Source organism: Hippocampus comes, unplaced genomic scaffold, assembly GCF_001891065.2.
Source record: "Hippocampus comes isolate QL1 unplaced genomic scaffold, H_comes_QL1_v1.1 scaffold174, whole genome shotgun sequence".
Taxonomy (NCBI): Eukaryota; Metazoa; Chordata; class Actinopteri; order Syngnathiformes; family Syngnathidae; genus Hippocampus; species Hippocampus comes.
This window is the reverse complement of record NW_017805983.1, coordinates 1,291,165-1,307,824: the sequence shown is the minus strand read 5'-3', so window position 1 is coordinate 1,307,824 and position 16,660 is coordinate 1,291,165. Positions and strand designations below refer to the sequence as shown.

The 16,660-nt window shown below is 41.0% G+C and overlaps 1 protein-coding gene across 14 annotated transcripts in view; it reads right to left on the bottom strand.

Annotated features, from left to right (window-relative positions):
• LOC109528440 (membrane-associated guanylate kinase, WW and PDZ domain-containing protein 1) overlaps positions 1–16,660 on the bottom strand; it is an 80,390-nt gene that overhangs the window by 62,938 nt on the left and 792 nt on the right. The gene's annotated exons all lie outside the window — the stretch shown is intronic.

Genomic DNA, 16,660 nt, shown 5'->3' with positions numbered 1-16,660 from the left:
TGTGTTTGAGATTCAAGATTTACCCCGATGTAGTATTGTAGATTACAAACAATGGGGCGGTGAATGTAAATAGAAGCTACAGTATTGTAAAGGGGCTCTAAAAAGTCAGCACACCCCTGTTCAAATGACAGGTTTTTGTGACAGGAACACCGTATTATTTTTATGGTACAGGTCGCGTGTTTCTGGGACATGGTGAACAACAAATATTGGCTGATTACAGAACTGATTTCATATGTATGCAGCTTTGACTTCATTAACACAACACCAATGTTAAATCCAAGGTCAAATGACTGAAACCGCGAAAACTTTGTTCAGAATATATATGTACAGTAACTAATCAAAACATCTTCAGTTGCAAGAGCAACCAATCAGAATCACGATGTTATCCAATAGGACACTCATGATAACCCGCACCGCTTATAAGCTTGGATAAACCATGAAAAGAATGGAAGAAGGCCCATCATGACAGAGTGGAAACTGACAAGGGTCCAACGAGATGCAGAACTCCTTCTCTGGGAGCGGCGACGTTCACGGAGCTGGCGGCTAAAAGACTGTGTGACAGACATTTTTTTGCTCCTCAGCTGGAGAGACGCGAGGCCGCTGTCCCCTCACAGAGAGTGAACGAGAGAGAGATGGGTTTAACCCAAATAAGAGTGGATTATACCATCCTCCATGCCTCCAGTCAGCATTACATAACCTTAAATCTAGTTAGACATCCCTTCTCATTTTAGGACAGGAGGATGGTTTGTGCCCGTTCAAATATCTCATGAGGCCGTGATTTACACTTCGCTGTCAAGGTGGAGACGCCGCACAAGCCCCTCAGAGAGAGGTGACTGAGATGGTTAGCGCAGCTGAAGCATACAATACAAGATAGCAGCTGCTCTACACACATATCTTATAGTACCACATCACTATAAATTAGCACTACGCACCAATGAATCATGCCGTTGGATATTATTAATAGGCTGGTAATCGTTTACTTGGCACGCAATGGGGGATGCGGTTTGATCGTCCGGCAAATTCAAGGAACAACATGTAATGGATGAGTGACGCACTGGTCCGTGTCGGTGTGCTTGTTTGTGTGTGAGGCTAAGTTCAGCTGGTCATTGGCATTCAGCAGCCATCTTCCGACTCAACGCTGCCCTCTGTGTCTCCCAGCCTCGCCACTCAAAGTCAGCTTCGTGCAGAGTTGTTACCACGGCAACCCAGAGCCAACCGGCAAAGGAGAGGCGCAAAGTGCAGTCTTTATGGGCTGCTGCCCCCAAGTGGCCAGTCTCAATTGACAAAACAAGGCTTCAAGGGTGTACTGTATTGAATGATACAGTTCAACATCCCAGTGATTTGATCTTTGCCCCCACACCAATAGAGAACATGTTGAATAGATTATACGATATAGTGTAAGTGAACACTCACCTATTAGAATGTGGAAATGTATTGTTTTAACTGTCTTTGTTTTTATGCCTGATTATTACTTCATGTGCAGCGTTTTGTATGCAGCTGTGGAAAATGAGTAAAATAACGATAAATCCAATTAAGTTTAAAAAAAAACATCTCCGGGTGCTCCGGTTTCCTCCCACATCCCAAAAACATGCATGGCAGGCTGATTGTACACTTAATTGTCCCTTGATGTGAGTGTGAGCATGAGTGGTTGTTCATCTGTGTGTCCTGCGATTGGCTGGCAACCAGTTCAGGGTGTACACCACCTACTGCCCAAAGACAGCTGGGATAGGCACCAGCACGCCCGCGACCCTTGTGGGGATAAGCGTATTAGAAAATGGATGGATGATATATATGTGGAGAGAATTTCAATAAGGTGGTTGCATACGAGTGGAAGGTTTGGACACACTTTATCGTGCTCTAAAATGAGAACATTGTGTCCAAACGTTTGACTTTTACAGTGGTTGTGTGCAAAATGGGGGGGGGGGGGGGGGAACCCCGGAACACTTTGCTGGAGCATATTTAGCTCTCTCTAGTGTGGAATTTTATGCAGTGGATGTTTATCTTGGAAAATTGCAGCTTATATAGACTAATTTGTGAATATAAATAGGCAATTGTGTGTACATGAAAATGTCATCGTTCTGCTCATGAAAAAGGAGCAAAAAAAGTGTTGATGTTTTTATACAGTATACATGCATACGCTAGGCTGGTCTAATAGAAGTAACGCTGATGATATTTAGCCATGTGTCAATTTCATATCTTGTTGGTCATCATCACATTTTCATGTCCCTCTGCACCTTTCTGCACAGGGCAGTTACGTTCCAAAACGCGTTGTTTGTTTAATAACACACCAGGTTTAGCGCAGTAATAATAGAACTCAAATTCCAAATAAACACCAAATTGTGTAAGTTCCTCTTTTGGACAAATTATGTAGTATTTCCTTTTGGCTGACTGAGACCAGGAAGTGGAAATGCAGGCTGCTTAAACAGTAAATTCAATTGTTTCAGTAGCTTCCTGTAGGTCTCAGGACATCCTGCCAGTCTCCAGTTACTTAGGCAAGTGTTTAACTGAATATTACCCAACAGGACAGGGAGGGGCTATCTGCAAGGGGTCAATATCCACGGGGATGCGATAGACACGAATAATCCATTCCTCACACTCCATGGTGGACTTGCGCTACAGTGGCTGTCACCAGGTCTTACTCACAGACATTTGCCTGACTCTGAGAAATATAATTAAACAGAGAAATAATGTCATCACACATTGAGTGCTTGTAAATACATTCCTTCTTGTCTCACCTCCACTGTGGCAACCCAAAATAAATTTTAACTGTGTTCCACTTTAAGTCTGGTGGGTGCTTTTTGTGGGATGGAAGACAGACGAGGGAGTGGAGAGGAAAAAAATAACAATCACAGAGTGAATTTAAAGCCACCTCCTCTCCTCCTCTAATTATAACCAACCACACCCAGGGCTGCTTTCATCTGGTTCTCATCCAAAGCTGGCGATCATGTACATTAAGTCCCAAATGAGACCAGGACGTTAATATGTTTTCTCTGCTCGATTTTTATGCCAACTCTTATATTGACATACATAAAGTCAACAGAAGAGCTAAATATTTTTTAGGCAGAACTTTGCGTAAAATGTTTAGAGAACCACTGATATAGTCAAAAATGATGGTGTGAATATATTTGTATTGTAAGGTGGACAGCTACTGGCCATTTCTGACCCATTTCGTCACCACTGGGCTGCTGAGTCAGAATCAGCGGTGCATAATTGGAAAACTGGTATGACGACAGAGTCAGAGACAAAGATGCACACACACGCGTGCAAGCATGCAAGAAGAGCAGAGGCGGCATGTTCCGCTCCAGTGCACTGCATCTGTTCATTTCTAAATATAACCAGAAGAACCCATGCTCAACGCTCCCTCCGCTCTGTGTTATTATTTGAGCAGGCCGAAAGATGGAGAGAGAGAAAAAAAAAGCCACATCAGAGACAAAGAGGTCGACATGTTTCGTCACTTTAAGAAGGAAAAAGCTAAAGATGGCTGAGTGGAGGATCACTGAATGATTCCCATGTGGGAATTTACTGCTGTACAATAAAATATATTTACAGAACCAATACTACTGTGTCATTATATTGTATAATTTATTATTCCGACATTTTTACTTGGTCAAAAATACCCCACAACTTGAATGTGTTCATTGCATTTTCATTGGGCCAAGATGGGATGGATAGAAAACAGAAGTGGTCGTGTGAGGATGCCATCAGTTCTATCTGGCTGCCTCACCTAAATGTCATTGGCTGCCAGGGCATCACATCAAATCTCGCCCCAAGTCATGTTTGAGCACAGACAATGCGATGGACCTCATCTCTTCACAGTAAAACACAGACAGTGAGACTATGGTTGTGCATATATGCACGCAGGGCGAATGGAAATGCAGAAAACTGACGACAATGCAATGCTGATTCGAGTTAAGGTAGGTCATTTTAAACTAAAAAGAAAAACATTAACGCAGTTAATAAGCGGTCATGTCATCCCCATCGTCTCCGTGGGCTGCCGCAGGCAGAGCGAGCTTCGCTCACATTAATTTCTGAACGCAGCCTATAATTTGGGGCACTCTGAATAATCCCAACTGCACATTTGAAAAATGTTCTTTCAGTGAAGCAATGCGCTTGGAGCATATTTTCAAATGGACCCACGATGAGGGAACAGGGATTTTAGGGGTGACTAGCTCGAATGTTCTTGGCCTTGGTTTTTTGTTAAACAAACTTCCAACTGCGGAGTAGTGAGGACACACTACAGGAAATAGGCCTACTCTTGCTTACTTTAAGTGTGGCCCTTGGAAACAAGAGAAGAGGGAACACTGGATTCAGCTGGTCCCGTTATGAAACCATGATGATGTTCCAGTGCAATGACAGAGAGGCACTACAAAACACTACAGAAGAATAACCCGAGGTGGGTTATTATTACTGATGAGTCAATTCATTGATACACGAAGGATCTCATTAAATTGTGCTACCATGCCTAATTTTGTGGCCAGTGGTTATATAGTACTGTATATCTTTCTATATTGCCATACATGCAGGGTTGATGTCATATTCATGGGGGGAATGGGCATTCCCTCCTTTTTACATTGAGATGAGAAAGGTGACAACAGGATGGGAACTTTTTCAAAGCCCATTCAAGGTCCAAAAGCAGGAAGGATATGAATGTATTGCAAGGTAAATATACTTAAGACCTTGTGGATTAAAAAAAGCCTTTCCTGTTGGAAAAATGTTGGACAATGAAGCACAACATTGATTCTCAGATTTCCTGATGGACACTTATGATACGGTCACGCAAATTACATTTGCCTGTAGGGAATTTTGGCATTCCGGCTGACAAGTAACAATGATATCTTGTGGATTTGTAGTGATGTGGGTGTTGCCTAGAAGAAGAAATCGTACAAATACAGTATCACATGAGAGATAGCATCCTGCTACTGTGACTTTGGGGCGGGGTGCATACTCAAATAAAATGCTTTTATCATTTGACAGTTTTAAAAATACACCCCCCTTCCCTTTTCATTTTCTGCTCTGTGATGATTACTATGCTGTGTATGCAGTGGCGGTTCATTGCTGGAACACTTACAACAACTAACAATTAATCAGTGCACTATAATGAGACCAGATAACTATAAAATAGTAAAACACTCTTTTCTCTTCTGGGAGTTGAGTAAGATTTGTATCCCTGACAAAGGCGGCATTAAATAAATTAGGGTAAATATAAAAAGAGAATCTACAGGACAAATCAAGTTTTGAGAACCAAAGCAAAAATTTTGTCATGTTAGTCTGTCTAAATTGACTCCATGATCGACTCGCCGATAGTCAAAATTTACAGTCATTTAGAGCTGCAGTAAAGCTGGAAGACACACAGCCACTTATTTTATAGGCAGAGGCGTATGTCACATTGTGGTAGATTACATGCATGCGCACGATTGTGTCCGTGCGTGCGTGTGTGTGTGTGTGTGTGTGTGTGTGTGTGTGTGTGTGTGTGTGTGCATGTATGCCAGGGGCAAGACTTTGGCTTGGCAGATGCACGCTCTTATGACAAGAGAGTCTCCAAGCATCAACGGAAACAGAAATCTCAATCTAAGAGATAAGTGTGGCAACATTTAGGGACTGGACACCTTGATGTGACAAAACAGAAATGTCTTATGGGTATTATGCAAATGTTTTCCAGCTGCACACGCAGCTGTTTACATGCAACACATCAATCCCACTTGAATGTGCAAATGGGCTCTCCGGGCTCATTTTGCTAATTGTTCTTAAAAAAAAAAAATAAAAAAAAAACTTTCCACCTTCACTGTGACTAACACAAACCACCACTACCGTGCATTGTGTGAAGTATTCTTGACAGAAATGAGAATACCTGATGGAGGACAAAAAAAAAAAAAACAATGACAAAGACAAGACACATGGCACATGGGTCACATGAGATAAACTGTACTAGCAGTTTGAATATTATAAGTGTACTTACCTTATGAATTGCCAAGAACGACTAAAGTCGTCCATGATAAACAAAACGTTCAGTGCCAAGATCGTGTTATGTCGTTAGATACGTTTTTCTAATGGAAGGGGTTGATATGCATCTGATGTGCGTCTGATTTAAATTTTCAGCACTTGGGGAGAGGTAAAGAGGCAAACCGCTAGAAGAGGGTTGCAGTGCAGCATTTTCGATTGGAAAACTGCCTGTTTGCCAACTGTTTACAGTGGCGGCAGGGCAACTGCCATGGTGCCGGAGTAGAGTCGGACAATCTGAAGCATACATTCAAACGGGAAACATGCGCGTCTACTGTGTACCACAAAGTATGTTTTCATGATCGTTAGCACAAGTATGTGTGTGTCACAAATGAAAAGAGTACAATGATGATCTTGAACATATATCGATAATCAATGGGGTATACTCAGGGGTCACCAACCGTTTTGAGACTTAGAGCTACTTCTTCAACACCGTTTAATCTGCAGGACTACCAGTTTGATACCCCCTTCTGAAATAACTTGTTTTCAAATTACCTTCAATAATGTTATGATCTGTTATTATTCATAAATAGTGATATTAATTAATGTAAAGACAATGATCATGTTTATGGTTTCGCACAATAATTAGGAAACGGGTAAATATCTATATGCAACACTTTATTTCTATAAATTTCTGCCAATATTCACATTGTCAATTGATGACATCTACAACATGACTAGAAAATCAAAATGTCCCATCAGTGATAACCAATTTTTAGAATAGGCGCAGGGGCTACTCATGTGGTCCTCGGCGACTACACATTGGTGCCCCCCCCCCCCTCGACTTTCTAAGTAAAATGAAAAATAAGCCCTGGCATCTTTGCACTGTCCAGTTAACAAAGACAGACAGTTAAAACCGAGGATCCGTCCAGGGAGGAGATTTGGAAATCAGGATGTTTGTGGTCAGCAGCGTGAAGTCATTTTCAACACCTGTCCAAAGCTGTCCATCCTCTGGTGTGATGGTAGCCACTCTCGCCTTTGCGAGGGCTGAGATTTCTGAGCTTAAGCTGAAAACCTGTGCTGCTTCCGAACTTTTGGTTCCACCATGTGGTTGCTTTAAGGCGAGACAGTGTTGTGCATTGGTCAATTTAAGCCTATTTTATTACTTTATTGATATTACTTTCTAATTAATAATAAGAAGAAGAATACCAAGACACTAAATATGTGTTTTTATGGCTAGAATATTAATTATATGACAGTGCCCTCTTACTTCTTTGAAAATTCCTTATCTCTAAAAACACTTGTCATACCCCAAAAAAGGAATTTGAAATTAACGGGCAATTTCATATTTGCTTAGTATTTATGCTTAATAGCATAAGTAGACCTGAACAATTTGGGAAAATCTAATTGTGTTTTCACTCCGCTATAATGCAGTTTTGAATTGATACTTCACAGCTAATTTTGATCACCACAATATTAGATACATTAAGGGCTGGGTGATGAGGCCCACAAGTCACATCATGGTATAAACTGAATACCTTCATTGTACATTGTATGTTCGGTGCATCGATATACAGCTTTATCTTCATTATGCGTTTATAAAGCCATATTCCCTAATCACATGCTAATGTGCCGGAGTGTCGCCTACACTGGCGCATTGATGCAGCTTATCATCCCAAGGAAAGGTTCTCCTTTTTAATTCAATATAACTTACCGTATTTTGCGCACCAGAAGGCGCACCTTAAAGCATTCAATTTTCTCAAAACCGAAAAACATTATGAAATGAAGATAATACCAAAAGCATAGTTAACTACTGACTAAACAAAGGAAGAAGGAGACAAGCAAGACCTCTAAGGCTATTTAGTCCTTGTGGAGGTTTGTGTGCCTTTTTGTGAAATAAATTGTCTTCATAACTTTTGTCTTTCATTAATTGTTTTGTTATGCGATTTGTATTTATATGTTTTATGTCTAAGTTTACAGACTTCATTTGTTGCTAGGAACGCATGAGAGGCCAACAGCAAAGTAACGACAAAGGGGTTGATACGCTGCCTAGTTGGGTTTTATTGACTGACTGCTTAACAGTTGAACTTAATACTCATTAGCCAGCCAAATGTTCCCATTCACATGCTAACACTTCCGGGCGTCCGCTACCGCTCGGTCATGCTTAGGTAGCTTCCATGCGTGTGCTCTCTCAATGTAGATACGTCACACATACGGAGACGCGAGTGTCATCCAGACATTCATCTCTGACGACAATATGATATAAATATGTGGCAACATACTGATTCATTTCTGGTTCTCAAACGTGTGGGTTTGCTGTGTACCCAGTGTATTATTTTCTCTCTTGACACTTACAAAGTTACCCAGGATTTTTTTCTGTTAAGTGTACTGTAATACCTAAGCACTTAGTCTCTTTTTGGCGTTTTGTTACGATACATGTTTCATATTATTTTATCAGTTGGCATGGGTTCTCGGTGTTCTCCTGTTCTCCTGTTCATGCTTTGTGTGTCACTTGATAAGGCGACTCCTTGTCTTCCTCTAGTGATAATGAATACTTGGCAGAAGTATTCGTTGCCATGGAGGTGAGGATTAGTGATGATGTTTCGGCATGCTAGCTACCTTGGCGCAGCACATAGCCTGCGCGGAGCGTGTTAGTTTAGTGCCTAGCATTCCCCTCGTGGTTCCCCAGCAGGCAGGAAAGCAGGGAGGATGGGTGACTGTTTACTGTCGATGCACGTAGGGCTAGCAGCTCCTGCAGCTCTTTTGTTTGACATGCTTGATGCTATTTTCACACAGAGGCAAATATGACAGAAATCAACAATTTGCATAGTGAACCACATATACCGTATACAGTATCTACATAAATGTGTTAGAATTAACCAATTCAAAAACGACTGCCTGACTTGAAACACAAAATACTTCATTTTACACATGCAAAAGCAGAGCTGTCCCATAAGCCATTATACTTTATGGGTGTAGTGTTTTTCTGGCATTGAATCAATGTTACACTAAAATGCTGCGTTGTAACATCTGTAACATTACTTGATGCTTCCTCACACAAAAAGCATTCTTTCAGATTAGCGTAGCGAGGACATTAGCATCAGGATGTCAGATGATAGTACATAAAGCGTTTTATACACGAGTAAAGCGGGACTGGATCAGGTCAGCCTCTCAAGGGCTTATGAGCAACCTGAATCTCTGGAGATTGACACAGTATATGAGGAGTGGATAGGAGAGAGATCAGCAGAGAAATCCTCTAAGGATCATCTGCTAACCTTTCTCCTCAACTATTTTTGTCAAGAAATCGTCTAATGTGTGGCTGCACTTTATTTTATCAACAATAGTGTATCCGTAAATACTTCCCGTCAATAAGAAATTTCTTTGTGCACCAGCCTCTAAAATCCATCGTGACAGATGAACATTGAAAAATTTGAACACGATGCCTACACAATATTTTATTTACATCTGAAAGAAGGTGTAATTAGTGTCCATATAAATAACAGAACCAAAGAAATTGACTTTAAATCGAAGTCATGTGAAAAAAAATGCATGCAATGATTCGTAATCCTTTCCAGATGTGTGAAACTAGAAGTAGCACAGATTAAATGTCAATTTATCCCCACTATGCAGAGCACTCTTACACTGGTGATGCTTGATTGCGGGTGTGACTTAGTAGAAGCGCGTGTACGTGTGCGCCCGTGTGTGTCATTACACATTCAGAAAGAGATGAAGTGATGGTGCTTAACTGCATCGTTCTTCCTATTTGTTGAGTTCTATTAAATCGGATTAAGTCGCAAAACATCAAACTGTCAAGTCATTTGTTTTTAATTTGAGATTTATTAATAAGACACATCTTACTGTATAATTCATTTAACATCATGGAACCAATGGACTATCTGGACTCCATACAGGAAATTAGCATGTGCAAAGTCCATTTTAAAAAGAAATTCAAGAAGATTTCCATTTGTGGATGATGTAAATTTGGGGGGGGGGGTACTTTTAATAATATACTAGATGATCATAATAATTAGTTCAGTGAAACAACTTATACAGTGATTCTGTGGGTTCCATGCACACTGATGTCATATTTCTCGAGCAAATCCATCATAATCGCGTTGCACCACCTGCCCCGCAACTTCGACCTGCTTCGAGCGCTTCTAAAATTTAGTCTATGTAGCCACCAAATTGTCAGACACGCTGAGCGCGTGGAACAGTAAACGACCTCGGTTCACCAGAACACCCAGAAAGGTGCAGGGCAGTGTGCCAAATTCCGGACAGATGGATGAAAGATAACTGTTCATGTGTAAATACCATTTTTGTAGCAAAGAGAATATTGCAGAAATTCCTCTATGGCCACAGAAAAAGAGAAGGCAAAAAAGTGTCTTGGTTGATGATAAGGGGAAAAAATGGCTTTCCAATCGGGAGGAAGGGCAGCAGCTACAGATTCCATTGAATGTGAAGCATTCAACATCACTTTTAAGTCCATACTAAGACTGTCAGTTGAACATGATCAAGTCAGACAAATTATTCCTATTTAAAAAGTGAGTTACTTCCATTCTGAAAGACGAACATCACAGAACATCTATGTCTGTAATGCTCTCCCATCCTCACTGTGTGTCTGAGCTTCCCACAAGGCACCTATTTAGTCTAAATATACAATTCCCTAGTGGCCAAGCATAAAGCATAATGTGCATTGGTGAATGCTTGTCATCGACTAATACCTTCTAACCAGGCTGTAATCTGCACAAGCCGTTCGCCCAACTCAGAAGTTGAGCACTAGACACGTCCTAACAGGTTATCATTCAAATGTGTTTCTGTTGCCTGCATCAGGTGAGGAACTACTGTATTTAGGTTTTTCATAAATGCATCAATCCTTTCCAGCGTTGGTGAATATGACCAGACTGAATGCCAATATGTGAGGGATAAGCAGACATTTTATTTTATGACTGATTAAGCCAAGGGGGTCCATGATAACATTAGCAACAAGGAGGCCGGCGATGGAAGACAGTGAGAAGTGGCTTGATAGCAAGGTGACAAAAGAAAGACTGTACCTGGACCTGAACTCTTGGGCTCACCTCACAGGAATTGCCTGGCATCACCCTGCATCCCCCACTCAAAATCACCAGTGATTAAACTACCCCTGACTGTTAATTTGCTGTGGCGGTATCGCCAAAGAGCAGGCAACGATCTGGTCACTTTAAGGCAGTGGTTCTTAACCGTTTTAGAGGTACCGAACCCAACCAGTTCAGATGCACATTCACCGAACCCTTCATGAGTGGGAAAAAAATAAATAAATAAAATATACATATATACATATATATATATATATATTTTTTTCAAGATATTAAAAAAAACGCATTTATTCATATACATATATATATATACATATATATATATATTTTTTCAAGATATTAAAAAAACGCATTTATTAAAAACATAAAAAAGTCAATAAAATTTCAAGGGATAAGTATACTTTTTTTATTGTACGACGTACTATCACGACAATCGCACATTGACTACTAAGCGAACTAAATTTCCTACAGCACTGACTGGACAAGCAATGACGTGATCATCTGCAGCCAGCGATGGCCAGGAGGGCGTGTCATAACTAATTGACATGTTGAGTCGCTTGTGTCTTACCCTCCATGGCAGAGGCTTCGTCGAACCCCTGAGACCGTCGAACCCAGGTTAAGAACCACTGCTCTAAGGAAAAAATCAGAACTTAAAGACACTAACTCTACTCCTTTTCTGAAATATAAAAGAAAAGACGGAGCTGCAGTATGTTTAAGAGGTAGAGGCAATTTCAAGCTTGTAAACAGTGGCAGCCCTGAAGAGGTTCGCGTTGTGACTCTGCCACAGAGAAATTAGAAGTAGACAGTTTTGCAATGAAACAGCAAAGAACTGCACTCAAAGCTTTCCTTGATTGAAAGGGCATTAGCCACCAGCCAAGTTTTTCTCAAAGCTGCTTTCCTAAAAGTTTTCATCATCTCTACTTTAAATGACAATCGCTTTTATTCGTCGTGCATCCTCATCAGCCCTCTGGTCTGCCTGGCTGATTTACCGCACAGTGGCAGGCAGTGATCATATGTTTCACCAGTTAAGGACAAATGCTTATTTGTAACTGCCAAAACAGCTTAAATGTAATTGATTATTTATCCAACACACTTGAACTATATACTCGAGTGCATGTCAGATAACATTTATTGAGCCAAAAGGAGATTTGAACCTGAATTGTAAAACATCAAATTGCATCATCTCAATCTATTAGACCGACATCATGCTGTCAAAAGCATTTGGCCACATTTGGTGAAAAGTCTGGTAGCAGCAGATAATTAGCTCGTGTCTCTGTAGTAAGCTTGTGAACGCCGCTGTGACAGAATTTCTTGTACTGATCACTTATCATGTAGCCTGTGTGCCATGGCTACACGACAGCAACAAAAGGTCAATTAATGAATCCCAGAAGTCAAAGCAAACATGGTGAAGCAGCATATAGCTGTTACGCCGCACACGAATGGAATAAGATGCCAGCATAGGTGAAGCCAGGCCGAAGTTTTTTAAAAATTATTTATTAAATGCTTTTTTTTTCCAAAATCTTGGACTTATACGGTTTGTTCTTGTACTCAGTTTGGTAAGCTACTTTTGATTTCGTTACCTTTGCTTTTAAATGTCTTTGACTCTTTTGTTTGCCAATGTTGTCAAATGTTGAACTTTTCATAATGCGAGGCACATTGAATTATCCCGTGTATGAAATGTGCTCTATAAAATAAAGCTGCCTCGCCTCGCCTTGCCCATATTGTCTTCCCGTTCCACTTCATTTTCCTGTAGTTGGCAGGTATTCTTAACATGTTTGGCCAACACATTTTTTGAAGCCAATGACACCAACTCCAATTTTTTAACATTCATCTTAAACTACAATCTTCAGCACACCACACCAATATCATCTGATAACAAGCAGAGTGTGTCAGATGAACCTTTGAACTCTTCGCTGGATTCCGCCAATGATAAAAGATCACACTAGTCGGTTAAAGTCCAAAATCTCTGAAGGTACCAGAAAACCATAAACCTATTCATCACTCGCTTGAGTATGTGTAAACAACACACGTTCTGTAGACGGTGGGATTAAAAAGAAAACTCAAACAAAGTTGAACAAAAGTAGAGCTGTCATTCCCGTGTGACAATAAACATTTGGCATCCCATTGATTCCTTCTCAATGTCAAGTACTGTTTGCAGAGAGATAAGCTAAGTCCAGAGTAGCGAGTGCAATATTTCCAGCCTACCCTGCCCCAGCACTCAATTCAGGTGCTTTTCTTCCTGCATTCCTCTGCAGGAGCACACCTGCAGGGCTCGCTCCTTCCAATCATTTTGTCTCCTGTTGGCAAGAATGATGAAGCCCATGTAATATGACCCACAAACCTGTGAAGTGAAAAAGGGACAGATAGCCCCGCAGCCCCTCATCAGGCCTGGGATATCACGGATCATGGAACACAATGGGTTCCAGTGCACAATTAGGCACAATGGAAGAGTTGTACGGCTGCAAACAAGACTAATTAGAGACCAGAACAGTGTGCTGATTCATGTCGGACACTAATGACGAAAACAACAAGGAGGGATCAGGAAATGCTATAAATCTGCAGTTTCAGGCATCTTTCAAAATGAAAGCAAACTGTAGCCCATCTTTGCTCGTCAAAAGTATGACCATCTCTGTTTCAAAATCAGCTCTTTGGCAAAAGCAAAGCAGATGTGTTGCTGAGCCCTCTTTCCAGGGGCCAGGACTTTTAGTGTCGCTCAAGCGTTCACTAATGGACGTACAGTACAGTCGAAACTAACCTGAAACTCTTATGTAACCTTGTTAATGATTTCCTCGGAGGGACTGCAAGCTTTATCAGATGGGCGAGCATGTCGAGCGAGGGTATTGGGTGGGAACCAGGATGACAGGCTGGCAATGCATGCACAAATGCATCCAAATTTCAGTAACCATTGAGGCATCACGGAATGTCCGCATTTGGTTGAGTTGTAACAAAAAAGACACAACTGACAAGAGACCGAGTAAACAAAAGCTGGAGTTAGCATCTGCATTGCTGTCTCTGAGACAGATGCGGCTTCAGCAGACCGTGGGCAATGGATCATCCGGCACATGAAGAGCCACGCAAATAAGGACAGCTGCCCAGAAGAGGGGCCTGGCCAAAGCAAACATTACAGCGCCGTGCACTTCCCATCAACACTAATTGACAGAACAAAGAACAGCAACATCCCGCACTGCCGACTGGAGACAAAAATAACATCCTATTGTTACAAGTTTGGTTGACTCACACATCTCATGTGTTTTGGGAGTTGAGCTAAGGCTCTCAAGATGCCCTTTTGGCTTTCTGTGTGACCCTGTGTGTTTGACAAACAAGCGCAGAGGGGGCTGTCAGTGTCACTTCATGTCAAGCTCGCGGGACTTCTGAGGTGCTGTGGAATGACGATCAGACCCAGAAATCCTTACTAGATGGATGGACGGATAGATAGATAGATAGATAGATAGATAGATAGATAGATAGATAGATAGATAGATAGATAGATAGATAGATCGTGTTCAACTGCTATGATTTTGTGATATAAAATAATGAAACAAGATACATCTTTTTTTTCTTTATTTCCACCATTATGTGACATATAACCTATACAACTCATTTGAAATGTTTTAATCCTTTAGAAATGCAATAACATGGTTGCACACCCTCTCTTGGGTGTGCACTTTCAAAAACTTGTTAAATGGGACTCGGCACATAGTTGCCAGCATTTCAAGTGTCTCTGATTAGCCCCAAATACAGTTCAGCTGTTCGGAAGTATTTTTCTGACATTTTTTTTTTTTTTTTTTTTGCTCACAGTAACTGCTATTTGGGACTTTTCATGATTCCATCCACCACGCCTTTGGCTCTGGTTCCAAGTAAAGAAAAAAACAGCTCCAACATATAATCTTACTACCACTTGATTCTCTGATGGTGTTCTTTTGATGATGAGCAGTTTCTGTGTTTGCGCCAAATCTGTTGGCGTTGCAGCACAGACGCTCAACCATAGTTTCATTGGACCATTAAACTTTTTCCCACATTGTTTGTGGGATAGATAGATAGATAGCTAGATAGATAGATAGATAGATAGATAGATAGAGTGCTGTGAAAAAGTATTTGACCCCTTCCTGATTTCTTTTATCACCCACAAAGATTTCCATGCATCAAACCAATTTTAATATCACACAGAGACTACCCAAGGAAATACAAAATGCAGTTTCTAAATGATGATTTCGTTTACCAAGAGGCTCGAGGTGAAAAAGTAACTTCCCCCCCGTTGTTAAAACACAAAGTAATTGTGACAATGACAGTGTTGGAAAAGCTGAGTTCAATTTCAGAGGCAACACCCTAGCACCACATTTGTTCAATCAAGAAATCACATAAATAGAATCTGTCATACAAAGTGAAGTAGGCTACAAGAGGCTCAAGAGACAAACGCACGCCACGATCCAAAGAAATTCAAGAAGGAAAAGAAAAGTTATTGAAATCTATCAGTCTGACCAGCCATTTCCAAAACTCGGGGGCTCCAGTGAACCACTGTCAAAGCCATTATCCACAAATGTAGAAAACTGGGAACTGTGGCAAACATTCCCAGGAGTGATCAACCAGCCAAAATTCTTCCATGACTGCGACAACGACTCATCCAAGAGGTTGCAAAAGAAACTAAAACAACAACCAAAGAACTCCAGATTTCGCTGACCTCAGTTCAGGTCAGTGTTCACGACTCTACCCTAAGAAAGACACTGGCCAAAAATGGCATCCATGGGAGAGTTCCCGGGTAAAACCTACTGCTGTCCAAAAAGAACACAAAGGGTCAAAACACATTTGCCAAAAGACACCTTGTTCATCCTCAGGACTTTAGGAAAACTATTCTGTGGACTGATGAGTCAAAATTTGAACTTTTTGGAAGATCTGCGGGCCTTTAAATCTGGTGTAGAAATGACACAGCATTTGATTAAAAAGAACATGATGCCTACAGTGAGGCGTGGTCGTGGCAGTGCGATGGTCTTGGGCTGCTTTTCCACCTCAGGACCAAGACAACTTGCTGTGATTGATGCGATAATGAATTCTGCTGACTAAAAGTAAATCCTGAAGCACAACATTCAACCATCAGTTTATACCCTCAAATGCAAGCCCCCTGAAATTATTCAGTAGGACAACAATCAGACACACACCAGCAAGTCCACCTTTGAATGGGGCCCCCCCCCAAAAAAATGAAGGTTTTTGAGTGGCAAAGTTGGGTGGGACTTGAATCCAATTGAGATACTGTGCTGTGACCTTAAATGTGCAGTTCATGCTAGAAAACCCTCCAATATGGTAGAATAGAAGCAATTCTGCGAAGAAGAGCGGTCCTAAATTCCTCCACAGCGATGTGAGCGACTCATCAACAATTATCGCAAACGCTTGATTTTAGTTATTGCTGCTAAGGGTGGCAGAACCCATTAGGTTCATGGGGCAATTACTTTTCACATAGGGACAGGTTGGTTGGGATTTTTTTGTGCCTTAATAAATTAAATTGCCATTTATGAGCTGCATTTTGTCTTTCCTTGGGTTGTCTCCATGTGATATTAAAATTGGTTTGATGAAGTGAAACCTTTAAATCAGATAGATAGATAGATAGATAGATAGATAGATAGTTTATTCATACACAAGCGAAATTCGTTTGACTTGGT